We start from the raw sequence: 14,308 nt of genomic DNA on the forward strand, positions 1-14,308 counted from the left end.
ATACAGTAATTTAAATAGGAAAGCAACATGGCTTTAGGTGTACGAGGGCTGCACACACTCCATGCAGCATGGAAAATAATAGGTAATGTGTGATCGCTCTAACTGTAGCTTATTTAGTTTAGAATACATTTTAGATGTTTTCTTATTTAGTTGTTAATCCGGCGTGTACACACCTACAATTCTACCAGCCTACATGGTCACCATATTTTTAAAGAGGCAATGAATGTGCTAAAAAAAACATTTAAAAAAAAATCAGTGGTTTAAAGTCATTGCAGAAAAAACTGCCCAAAAGCTTTCCTTTAACCCCTGGAAAAAATCCCCATGGCTGGCACATTCCACCAGCCAACATTTTTTAAGGAATGTAAACACTTTGAGAATACATTTTAAATAAAGTCTAGTAAAACACCTTTGCAATAAACTTTCATTATTTTGCACCATTTTCTGCAATTACACTTTGAAAACAAAGTTTGTTTTTTTCTAATTCCAAGAATTGGAAGTGATCATGCACTATCTAATCCCAGTTGGCTTCAGTAAAGGTTATTCCTGGTGGGTCCTGCTGGCTATGGGTCCTGTGGTGGGTCCTGCTGGCTGTGGCGTGCTGTGGGTCCTGTGGCTGTGAGCTGATTTGTTGGTGCAATGGGCCACTTGACTGGATTTGCCCCCCAGGCCTAAGGCTGCCAGCCCTCCCCTGATCTCTCCATTACTTACACGTGTGTCAGTCAGATATGAAAACTCAAATATCTTCTGCAACAAAGCCAGGATCAGATTTCCCTGTTGAAAGAGGAGGCTGCTGATGTAGGGCAAGATTACATAAGCGGCGTTGCCCGCAAAAGCCGGTGACACAGCTTTTTACGTGGTTTTGGTATCACATATATGGCACCGCATATAAATGCGGTGCGTATATTTCACCTGTCGCCCGCAATATTTACTCTCATAGGCTAAAATAGAACTGCGTCGCAAATGCAAATCGGTATCACATATTTATCGCAAGGACTTACGCGGCGAAAATTGAGACATTTTACTCCATTTGCACCTCGCCACACATAGGCAGGCGCAGCAAGCCTTATGCTGAAAATGTGAGCACCGTAACTCCCGTAACTGCCTGAAAATATTAACTAACACCTAACGCATGCGCAATATATATCTACCTGTCAACCGTAATCCCCCACCGCAATAATTAATGAAGTATATTAACCCCAATCTGCCATTAACCCACATTGCAATAAACAATATAAATGTATTAATTCCTAATCTGCCATTAACTCACATCTCAATAATCCTAATAAATGTATTAAACCCTAATCCGCCATTAACCCACATCGCAATAAACCTAATAAATGTATTAACCCCTAATACGCCATTAACCCACATTCCAATAAACCTAATAAAACTATTAACCCCTAATCCGCCATTAACCCAACGCAATAAACCTAATAAAACTATTAACCCCTATTCCGCCATTAGCCCACAACGCAATAAACCTAATAAAACTATTAACTCCTAATCCACCAAACCTACACAATGCAATAATCCTAATAAATCTATTAACCCCTAATCTGCCAAACCCCCACAACACAAATAACTAATTAAATTACTGTCCCCTTGTTAACTTAAATTACTTGTCCCCTTGTTAACTTAACACCCCCTAAATAAACCCCAATTATCTAAATTAAAAAATATTAAGTTACAATTAAAATAAAAAAGCTAACATTACTTAAAATTAAAAAACCTAAAATTATATTAATGTAAGATTACAAAAATAAAAATGTCTAACATTACAGAAAATAATAAACCAAGTTTAAACAGCTCTTTTACCATAAAAAATACTAAGTCCCCCCTCTAACAGTAACCCCCCCCCCACCCAGCAAAACCCCAAAATAAAAAAACTTAACACTAAAGGGGTATTTGTATGGGCATTGCCCTTAAAAGGGCATTCAGCTCTTTTATTTACTGCCCTTAAAAGGGCATTCAGCTCTTTTAAGAGTGCCCAATAAATCCCTAATCTAAAAAATAACAAAAATTCCTAAATCTAACCCCCAAATAGGTACTCACCTGAAGTCCGGAAAAGAAGGTCCTGTTACAGGCGGTGAAGTCTTCTACCACTTCCTTCTTCATCGAGGACTAAGCCGGAGCGGAGATGAGCATGGAGCAGGACCGGTGAACGCAAAATTATGGATCGTGGAGGATCCTCTTTGTACGATCGCCGCTGTACACTGAATAGTGAATTCAAGGTACGCGTTTAAATATGGCTTGCATTCCTATTGGCTGATTTGATTCTTCAAATTCAAATAAGCCAATAGGATGAGAGCTACTGAAATCCTATTGGCTGTTCAAATCAGCCAATAGGATTTCAGTAGCTCTCATCCTATTGGCTGATTTGAATTTGAAGAATCAAATCAGCCAATAGGAATGCAAGGGACGCCATATTTAAACGCAGACCTTGAATTCACTATTCAGTGTACAGCGGCAATCGTACGAAGAGGATCCTCCATGCTCCATGGCTCCATGGCCGCCGGTCCTGCTCTGCGCTCATCTCTGCTCCGCCGCTTGGTCCTGGATGAAGAAGGAAGTGGTCCCCGCTTGGAAGAAGATATCGGCCGTTTGGAAAAAACTTCACTGCCTGGAACAGGATCTTCTCCACCGGACTTCAGGAACAGTGAATACCTATTAGGGGGTTAGAAATAGGTTTTTTTTTTTTACTTTTGGGTTGTTTTTTTTTAGATTAGGGTTTTAATGGGCAATTGTAAAATAACTGAATGCCCTTTTAAGGGCAATGCCCATACAATGCCCCTTTAGGGACAATGGGTAGTTTAGTTTTTTTTAGTGTTAGGTTTATTTATTTTGGTGGGTTTGGTGGGTTTTAAATGCAAAAGAGCTGTTTAACTTAGGGCAATGCCCTATGAAAAGCCCTTTTAAGGGGGGCTTTTTATTTTCATAGGGATTAGGTTTAATTTTTTTATTTTGGATAATTTTGTTTATTATTTTCTGTAATGTTAGACTTTTTTATTTTTGGTAATTTTAGATAAATTTATTTTAATTTAATCTTAGGTTTATTTTTCTAAGTACTGCAAGGATTTTTTATTTTAATTATAATTTAGTATTTTATTATTTTATGTAATTTGGGGTTAATTTAGTGAATGTTCAATTAGGGGGCTTAGTAATTAAATTAGTTTTTTGCGTTGTGGGGGTTTGGCAGATTAGGGGTTAATAGGTTAATTAGGGTACTTGAGTTGAAGGGGTTTGGCGGATTAGTGGTTAATAGTTTTATTAGGATTATTGCGTTGTGTGGGTTTGGCGGATTAGGGGTTAAAAGATTTATAAGGTTTGTTGCGATGTGGGTTAATGGCGGATTAGGGGTTAATAGTTTTTTTAGGTACTTTGCGATGTGGGTTAATGGTGGATTAGGGGTTAATACATTTATTAGGTAGTTTGCGATGTTGGGGTTGGTGGATTTGGGGGTTAATACTTTTACTAGATAGATTGTGATGTGGGTGAATGGCGGATTAGAGGTTAGTAGTTTAAATAGGCATATTGCATTGTAGGGGGTTGTCAGTTTAGGGGTTAATACATTTATTATTAGTTGCAATGTGGGGGGATTGCGGATATAGTTGTTTTACGTGTCGGGTATATTTTTGGGAGGTGGGTTAGACTTTTACGAGAGATTTGATATTTTTTTTTATTTTCTTAGGCGGCAGCAGTTTCTAAAGTGCAATAAGTCACTGGCGACTCCAGAAATTTGTATTTTCGCTTATTTCTGGACATCGCTAGTTTATCCGACTTAAGGCGCCGGCGCCATATATGTGATACCCCGATGTGCGAGGTGAAATTATGGGTGATGCCGGTTTCAGCAGTTACGCTGAAGCTTGCGCCACATATGTAATCTTGCCCCAGGTCTTTGACTTTAGTCCCTTTAATATTTTTTTAGGTAAGTGTAATAATCTTACAACATGTTAATAATTAAACACACTTTCAGAATTTTAAAAGAAAAAAAAAATACAATTTAATCACATTAAATAAAACGTTTGTTAACACTTTACTGGATTTTGTAACATAACAGCTTCTCATCTTTTTAATTCTATAATATTTCAAGAACAACACGGTAATATTTACATGGCATTGGATAGTATCATAATCATTACAATATAAACAATAACTCTTAAAATTATTAAAAACCTAACACATGTGTGATGGGCAAATCCATATTTACACTTTGTTATCAGTGTTCCCTCTAAGGCCAGATTCTGTGAGCAGCCCAGCAGTGAAACAGTTAATTAGGGAACCACACCCTGTAGTTAGCAAACAATACACAATGCAGACAGCAAGGTATGGTTACCTTATTAACTGTTTCACTGCTGGGCTTCTCAAGAAAAATCTGCCCTTGTTCTTCGAGGGAGCAAAGCTTGTGAGGTAAAATGAGTCAGATAATTAATAGAATTTCACATAACATCTCACAGAAAAAAAAGTACATTAAGTTTGTTCACATGAGGTGGTTTTGCGCATTTTCAGAGTAAAATACACTTTAAAGGAAGCCATACTAGGTAATTGACGATATGTTGTCATCCATAAGGCGCATGTCAATAAAGCTTCTTCTGTTTCATAACCATATACTTAAACTGTAGAAAGGAAGAAAAAAAAAATGATGTAGTTGTGCATAAATGTAAATTATATAGATTTTTTTTACATATCTTAGCATGTCAAAACTTTATTATCCTATTTTGCTTTCATGTAAAAAACATAATTTATGTAAGAACTTACCTGATAAATTCATTTCTTTCATATTAGCAAGAGTCCATGAGCTAGTGACGTATGGGATATACATTCCTACCAGGAGGGGCAAAGTTTCCCAAACCTCAAAATGCCTATAAATACACCCCTCACCACACCCACAAATCAGTTTAACGAATAGCTAAGAAGTGGGGTGATAAGAAAAAAGTGCGAAAGCATAAAAAATAAGGAATTGGAATAATTGTGCTTTATACAAAAAAATCATAACCACCGCAAAAAAGGGTGGGCCTCATGGACTCTTGCTAATATGAAAGAAATGAATTTATCAGGTAAGTTCTTACATAAATTATGTTTTCTTTCATGTAATTAGCAAGAGTCCATGAGCTAGTGACGTATGGGATAATGACTACCCAAGATGTGGATCTTTCCACGCAAGAGTCACTAGAGAGGGAGGGATAAAATAAAGACAGCCAATGCCGCTGAAAAATAATCCACACCCAAAATAAAGATTAAATGAGAAAAACTGAAATTATAAGCAGAAGATTCAAACTGAAACAGCTGCCTGAAGTACTTTTCTACCAAAAACAGCTTCAGAAGAAGAAAACACATAAAAATGGTAGAATTTAGTAAAAGTATGCAAAGAAGACCAAGTTGCTGCTTTGCAAATCTGATCAACCGAAGCATCATTCCTAAACGCCCAGGAAGTAGAAACTGACCTAGTAGAATGAGCTGTAATCCTTTGAGGCGGAGTTTTACCCGACTCGACATAAGCATGATGAATTAAAGATTTCAACCAAGATGCCAAAGAAATGGCAGAGGCCTTCTGACCTTTCCTAGAACCGGAAAAGATAACAAATAGACTAGAAGTCTTTCGGAAATTCTTAGTAGCTTCAACATAATATTTCAAAGCTCTAACTACATCCAAAGAATGCAATGATCTCTCCTTAGAATTCTTAGGATTAGGACACAATGAAGGAACCACAATTTCTCTACTAATGTTGTTAGAATTCACAACCTTAGGTAAAAATTTAAAAGAAGTTCGCAACACCGCCTTATCCTGATGAAAAATCAGAAAAGGAGACTCACAAGAAAGAGCAGATAATTCAGAAACTCGTCTGGTCAGAAGAGATGGCCAAAAGGAACAAAACTTTCCAAGAAAGTAATTTGATGTCCAATGAATGCATAGGTTCAAACGGAGGAGCTTGAAGAGCCCCCAGAACCAAATTCAAACTCCAAGGAGGAGAAATTGACTTAATGACAGGTTTTATACGAACCAAAGCTTGTACAAAACAATGAATATCAGGAAGATTAGCAATCTTTCTGTGAAAAAGAACAGAAAGAGCAGAGATTTGTCCTTTCAAGGAACTTGCAGACAAACCTTTATCCAAACCATCCTGAAGAAACTGTAAAATTCTCGGAATTCTAAAAGAATGCCAGGAAAAATGATGAGAAAGACACCAAGAAATATAAGTCTTCCAGACTCTATAATATATCTCCCTAGATACAGATTTACGAGCCTGCAACATAGTATTAATCACAGAGTCAGAGAAACCTCTTTGACTAAGAATCAAGCGTTCAATCTCTATACCTTTAAATTTAAGGATATGAGATCCTGATGGAAAAAAGGACCTTGCGACAAAAGGTCTGGTCTTAACGGAAGAGTCCACGGTTGGCAAGAGGCCATCCGGACAAGATCCACATACCAAAACCTGTGAGGCCATGCTGGAGCTACCAGCAGAACAAACGAGTATTCCTTCAGAATCTTGGAGATTACTCTTGGAAGAAGAACTAGAGGCGGAAAGATATAGGCAGGATGATACTTCCAAGGAAGTGACAATGCATCCACTGCTTCCGCTTGAGGATCCCTGGATCTGGACAGATACCTGGGAAGTTTCTTGTTGAGATGAGAGGCAATCAGATCTATTTCTGGAAGTCCCCACATTTGAACAATCTGAAGAAATACCACTGGGTGAAGAGACCATTCGCCCGGATGTAACGTTTGGCGGCTGAGATAATCCGCTTCCCAATTGTCTATACCTGGGATATGAACCGCAGAAACTAGACAGGAGCTGGATTCCGCCCATACCAGAATTCGAGATACTTCCTTCATAGCCAGAGGACTGTGAGTCCCTCCTTGATGATTGATGTATGCCACAGTTGTGACATTGTCTGTCTGAAAACAAATGAACGATTCTCTCTTTAGAAGAGGCCATGACTGAAGAGCTCTGAAAATTGCACGGAGTTCCAAAATATTGATCGGTAATCTCACCTCCTGAGATTCCCAAACCCCTTGTGCTGTCAGAGACCCCCAAACAGTTCCCCAACCTGTCAGACTTGCATCTGTTGAAATTACAGTCCAGGTCTGAAGAACAAAAGAAGCCCCCTGAACTAAACGATGGTGATCTGTCCACCACATCAGAGAGTGTCGTACAATCGGTGTTAAAGATATTAATTGAGATATCTTTGTGTAATCCCTGCACCACTGGTTCAGCATACAGAGCTGAAGAGGTCGCATTTGAAAACGAGCAAAGGGGATCGCGTCCGATGCTGCAGTCATAAGACCTAGAATTTCCATGCATAAAGCTACCGAAGGGAATGATTGTGACTGAAGGTTTCGACAAGCTGATATCAATTTTAGACGTCTCTTGTCCGTAAGTGACAGAGTCATGGACACTGAATCTATCTGGAAACCTAAAAAGGTTACCCTTGTCTGAGGAATCAATGAACTTTTTGGTAAATTGATCCTCCAACCATGATCTTGAAGAAACAACACAAGTCGAATCGTATGAGATTCTGCTAAATGTGAAGACTGAGCAAGTACCAAGATATCGTCCAAATAAGGAAATACCACAATACCCTGTTCTCTGATTACAGACAGAAGGGCACCGAGAACCTTTGTAAAAATTCTTGGAGCTGTAGCTAGGCCAAACGGTAGAGCCACAAACTGGTAATGCTTGTCTAGGAAAGAGAATCTCAGAAATTGAAAGTGATCTGGATGAATCGGAATATGCAGATATGAATCCTGTAAATCTATTGTGGACATATAATGCTCTTGCTGAACAAAAGGCAGGATAGTCCTTATAGTTACCATCTTGAATGTTGGTATCCTTACATAACGATTCAATATTTTTAGATCCAGAACTGGTCTGATGGAATTCTCCTTCTTTGGTACAATGAAGAGATTTGAATAAAACCCCAGCCCCTGTTCCAGAACTGGAACTGGCATAATTACTCCAGCCAACTCTAGATCTGAAACACATTTCAGAAATGCTTGAGCCTTCGCTAGGTTTACTGGGACACGGGAAAGAAAAAATCTCTTTGCAGGAGGCCTTATCTTGAAGCCAATTCTGTACCCTTCTGAAACAATGTTCTGAATCCAGAGATTGTGAACGGAATTGAACCAAATTTCTTTGAAAAACGTAATCTGCCCCCTACCAGCTGAGCTGGAATGAGGGCCGCACCTTCATGTGGACTTGGGAGCTGGCTTTGGTTTTCTAAAAAGCTTGGATTTATTCCAGACTGGAGATGGTTTCCAAACTGATACCGCTCCTGAGGATGAAGGATCAGGCTTTTGTTCCTTGTTGTGACGAAAGGAACGAAAACGATTATTAGACCTAAATTTACCTTTAGATTTTTTATCCTGTGGTAAAAAAGTTCCTTTCCCTCCAGTAACAGTTGAGATAATAGAATCCAACTGAGAACCAAATAATTTATTACCCTGGAAAGAAAGGGAAAGCAGAGTAGACTTAGAAGACATATCAGCATTCCAAGTTTTAAGCCATAAAGCTCTTCTAGCTAAGATAGCTAGAGACATATACCTGACATCAACTCTAATGATATCAAAGATGGCATCACAAATAAAATTATTAGCATGTTGTAGAAAAATAATAATGCTATGAGAATTATTAAGCTGCAGCAACATCCCCTAAAGATATAGCAGGTCTAAGAAGATTACCTGAACACAAGTAAGCTTTTCTTAGAAAGGATTCAATTTTCCTATCTAAAGGATCCTTAAAGGAAGTACCATCTGCCGTAGGAATAGTAGTACGCTTAGCAAGAGTAGAGACAGCCCCATCAACCTTAGGGATTTTGTCCCAAAATTCTAATCTGTCAGATGGCACAGGATATAATTGCTTAAAACGTTTAGAAGGAGTAAAAGAATTACCCAAATTATTCCATTCCCTGGAAATTACTTCAGAAATAGCACCAGGGACAGGAAATACTTCTGGAATAACTACAGGAGATTTAAAAACCTTATCTAAACATTTAGATTTAGTATCAAGAGGACTAGAATCCTCAATTTCTAATGCAATAAGGACTTCTTTAAGTAAAGAACGAATAAATTCCATTTTAAATAAATATGAAGATTTATCAGCATCAACCTCTGAGACAGAATCCTCTGAATCAGAAGAACCAATATCAGTATCAGAATGATGATGTTCATTTAAAAATTCATCTGAAAAATGAGAAGTTTTAAAAGACTTTTTACGTTTACTAGAAGGAGAAATAACAGACATAGCCTTCTTAATGGATTTAGAAACAAAATCTCTTATGTTATCAGGAACACTCTGAATATTAGATGTTGACGGAACAGCAACAGGTAATGTAACAGTACTAAAGGAAATATTATCTGCATTAGCAAGTTTGTCATGACAAACAGTACAAACAACAGCTGGAGGAACAGATACCAAAAGTTTACAGCAGATACACTTAGCTTTGGTAGCTCCAGCACCAGGCAGCGATTTTCCAGAAGTATCTTCTGACTCAGCTTCAACGTGGGACATCTTTCAATATGTAATAGAAAAAAACAACATATAAAGCAAAATTGATCAAATTCCTTAAATGACAGTTTCAGGAATGGGAAAAAAATGCCAGTGAATAAGCTTCTAGCAACCAGAAGCACAAAATAATGAGACTTAAATAATGTGGAGACAATAGTGACGCCCATATTTTTTTAGCACCAAAAAAGACGTCCACAATATTTGGCGCCTAAATGCTTTTGGCACCAAAAATGACGCCACATCCGGAACGCCGACACTTTTGGCGCAAAAGAACGTCAAAAATGACGCAACTTCCGGCGACACGTATGACGCCGGAAACAGAAAAAAAAATTTGCGCCAAAAAAGTCAGCGCCAAGAATGACGCAATAAAATGAAGCATTTTCAGCCCCCGCGAGCCTAACAGCCCACAGGGAAAAGTCAAATTTTTAAGGTAAGAAAAAAATGATTTATTCATATGCATTATCCCAAATATGAAACTGACTGTCTGAAATAAGGAACGTTGAACATCCTGAGTCAAGGCAAATAAATGTTTGAATACATATATTTAGAACTTTATATAAAAGTGCCCAACCATAGCTTAGAGTGTCACAGAAAATAAGACTTACTTACCCCAGGACACTCATCTACATGTAGTAGAAAGCCAAACCAGTACTGAAACGAGAATCAGTAGAGGAAATGGTATATATAAGAGTATATCGTCGATCTGAAAAGGGAGGTAAGAGATGAATCTCTACGACCGATAACAGAGAACCTATGAAATAGACCCCGTAGAAGGAGATCACTGCATTCAAATAGGCAATACTCTCCTCACATCCCTCTGACATTCACTGCACGCTGAGAGGAAAACCGGGCTCCAACCTGCTGCGGAGCGCATATCAACGTAGAATCTAGCACAAACTTACTTCACCACCTCCATAGGAGGCAAAGTTTGTAAAACTGATTTGTGGGTGTGGTGAGGGGTGTATTTATAGGCATTTTGAGGTTTGGGAAACTTTGCCCCTCCTGGTAGGAATGTATATCCCATACGTCACTAGCTCATGGACTCTTGCTAATTACATGAAAGAAAGTATTATTTTTAGAGCATATACATTAGCATATTTTCTTAAAGGGATATGAAGCTCAAAATTGTAATTTCATGGTTCAAATAGAGCATGCAGAGACTTTTCAATGGACCAAACTAAAGGGAGGGAAGGGGGTTGTGACATATGATACATAAAAAAAAAATGTCTATTTAAGGGATAATAAAAAAATAAAATAATTTTGATAGGTCATGCCATTTTAAACAATTTCCAATTTACTTCTGATATACAATTTACTTTGTTCTCTTTGTATGCTTTGTTAAAAAAGCATACCTAGGTAGGCTCAGGGGCCCCAGTGCACTACTGGGATCTAACTGCTGATTGGTGGCTGAAAATATATGTATCTTATCATTGGCTTACGTTATTTTTTGTTAGCTCCCTGTACTGCATTGCTACTACTTTAAATGGACCGTGTAGTTTCCAATGACTTCCAATACCCATAAATGTACAAAAAAAATCCCAAGTACCTTAAAAAAAAACTTACCTGTAAAATTAAAGGACCAGTCAACACAGTAGATTTGCATAATCAACAAATGCAAGATAACAAGACAATGCAATAGCACTTAGTCTGAACTTCAAATGAGTAGTAGATTTTTTTTCTGACAATTTTAAAAGTTATGTCTTTTTCCACTCCCCCTGTACCATGTGACAGCCATTCACAAATGCATACACGTACCATGTGACAGCAATCAGCCATTCACAAATGCACACACACTTATTCTTGCACATGCTCAGTAGGAGCTGGTGATTCAAAAAGTTTAAATATAAAAAGACTGTGCACATTTAGAAGTAAATGGAAGTAAATTGGAAAGTTGTTTAAAATGTGAATCATGTTGAATATCTGAATCATGAAAGTTTAATTTTGATTGAGTATCCCTTTAAATAAAAACCTAATCTTACCTTTAAAATAAAAAAACTAACATTACAAAAGTCTAAGGCCTAGATTTAGAGTTCGGCGGTAGCCGTCAAAACCAGCGTTAGAGGCTCCTAACGCTGGTTTTGGCCGCCCGCTGGTATTTGGAGTCAGTGATTAAAGGGTCTAACGCTCACTTTACAGCCGCGACTTTTCCATACCGCAGATCCCCCTACGCCATTTGCGTAGCCTATCTTTTCAATGGGATCTTTCTAACGCTGGTATTTAGAGTCGTTTCTGCAGTGAGCGTTAGAGCTCTAACGACAAGATTCCAGCCGCCTGAAAATAGCAGGAGTTAAGAGCTTTCTGGCTAACGCCGGTTCATAAAGCTCTTAACTACTGTACCCTAAAGTACACTAACACCCATAAACTACCTATGTACCCCTAAACCGAGGTCCCCCCACATCGCCGCCACTCGATTAAAATTTTTAACCCCTAATCTGCCGACCGCCACCTACGTTATACTTATGTACCCCTAATCTGCTGCCCCTAACATCGCCGACCCCTATGTTATATTTATTAACCCCTAATCTGCCCCCCACAACGTCGCCGACACCTACCTACACTTATTAACCCCTAATCTGCCGACCGGACCTGAGCGCTACTATAATAAAGTTATTAACCCCTAATCCGCCTCACTAACCCTATCATAAATAGAATTAACCCCTAATCTGCCCTCCCTAACATCGCCGACACCTACCTTCAATTATTAACCCCTAATCTGCCGACCGGAGCTCACCGCTATTCTAATAAATGTATTAACCCCTAAAGCTAAGTCTAACCCTAACACTAACACCCCCCTAAGTTAAATATAATTTTTATCTAACGAAATAAATTAACTCTTATTAAATAAATGATTCCTATTTAAAGCTAAATACTTACCTGTAAAATAAATCCTAATATAGCTACAATATAAATTACATTTATATTATAGCTATTTTAGGATTAATATTTATTTTACAGGTAACTTTGTATTTATTTTAACCAGGTACAATAGCTATTAAATAGTTAAGAACTATTTAATAGTTACCTAGTTAAAATAATTACAAATTTACCTGTAAAATAAATCCTAACCTAAGATATAATTAAACCTAACACTACCCTATCAATAAAATAATTAAATAAACTACCTACAATTACCTACAATTAACCTAACACTACACTATCAATAAATTAATTAAACACAATTCCTACAAATAAATACAATTAAATAAACTATCTAAAGTACAAAAAATAAAAAAGAACTAAGTTACAGAAAATAAAAAAATATTTACAAACATAAGAAAAATATTACAACAATTTTAAACTAATTACACCTACTCTAAGCCCCCTAATAAAATAACAAAGACCCCCAAAATAAAAAATTCCCTACCCTATTCTAAATTTAAAAAGTTACAAGCTCTTTTACCTTACCAGCCCTGAACAGGGCCCTTTGCGGGGCATGCCCCAAGAAGTTCAGCTCTTTTGCCTGTAAAAGAAAACATACAATACCCCCCCCCCCAACATTACAACCCACCACCCACATACCCCTAATCTAACCCAAACCCCCCTTAAATAAACCTAACACTAAGCCCCTGATGATCTTCCTACCTTGTCTTCACCATGCCAGGTTCACCGATCCGTCCTGGCTCCAAGATCTTCATCCAACCCAAGCGGGGGCTAGACATCCACTGAAGAAGTCCAGAAGAGGGTCCAAAGTCTTCCTCCTATCCGGCAAGAAGAGGACATCCGGACCGGCAAACATCTTCTCCAAGCGGCATCTTCTATGTTCTTCCATCCGATGACGACCGGCTCCATCTTGAAGACCTCCAGCGCGGATCCATCCTCTTCTTCCGACGACTAGACGACGAATGACGGTTCCTTTAAGGGACGTCATCCAAGATGGCGTCCCTCGAATTCCGATTGGCTGATAGGATTCTATCAGCCAATCGGAATTAAGGTAGGAATTTTCTGATTGGCTGATGGAATCAGCCAATCAGAATCAAGTTCAATCCGATTGGCTGATCCAATCAGCCAATCAGATTGAGCTCGCATTCTATTGGCTGTTCCGATCAGCCAATAGAATGCGAGCTCAATCTGATTGGCTGATTTGATCAGCCAATCGGATTGATCTTGATTCTGATTGGCTGATTCCATCAGCCAATCAGAAAATTCCTACCTTAATTCCGATTGGCTGATAGAATCCTATCAGCCAATCGGAATTCGAGGGACGTCATCCAAGATGGCGTCCCTTAAAGGAACCGTCATTCGTCGTCTAGTCGTCGGAAGAAGAGGATGGATCCGCGCTGGAGGTCTTCAAGATGGAGCCGGTCGTCATCGGATGGAAGAACATAGAAGATGCCGCTTGGAGAAGATGTTTGCCGGTCCGGATGTCCTCTTCTTGCCGGATAGGAGGAAGACTTTGGACCCTCTTCTGGACTTCTTCAGTGGATGTCTAGCCCCTGCTTGGGTTGGATGAAGATCTTGGAGCCAGGACGGATCGGTGAACCTGGCATGGTGAAGACAAGGTAGGAAGATCATCAGGGGCTTAGTGTTAGGTTTATTTAAGGGGGGTTTGGGTTAGATTAGGGGTATGTGGGTGGTGGGTTGTAATGTTGGGGGGGGGGGGTATTGTATGTTTTCTTTTACAGGCAAAAGAGCTGAACTTCTTGGGGCATGCCCCGCAAAGGGCCCTGTTCAGGGCTGGTAAGGTAAAAGAGCTTGTAACTTTTTAAATTTAGAATAGGGTAGGGAATTTTTTATTTTGGGGGTCTTTGTTATTTTATTAGGGGGCTTAGAGTAGGTGTAATTAGTTTAAAATTGTTGTAATA

Source organism: Bombina bombina, chromosome 4 (assembly GCF_027579735.1).
Source record: "Bombina bombina isolate aBomBom1 chromosome 4, aBomBom1.pri, whole genome shotgun sequence".
Taxonomy (NCBI): domain Eukaryota; kingdom Metazoa; phylum Chordata; class Amphibia; order Anura; family Bombinatoridae; genus Bombina; species Bombina bombina.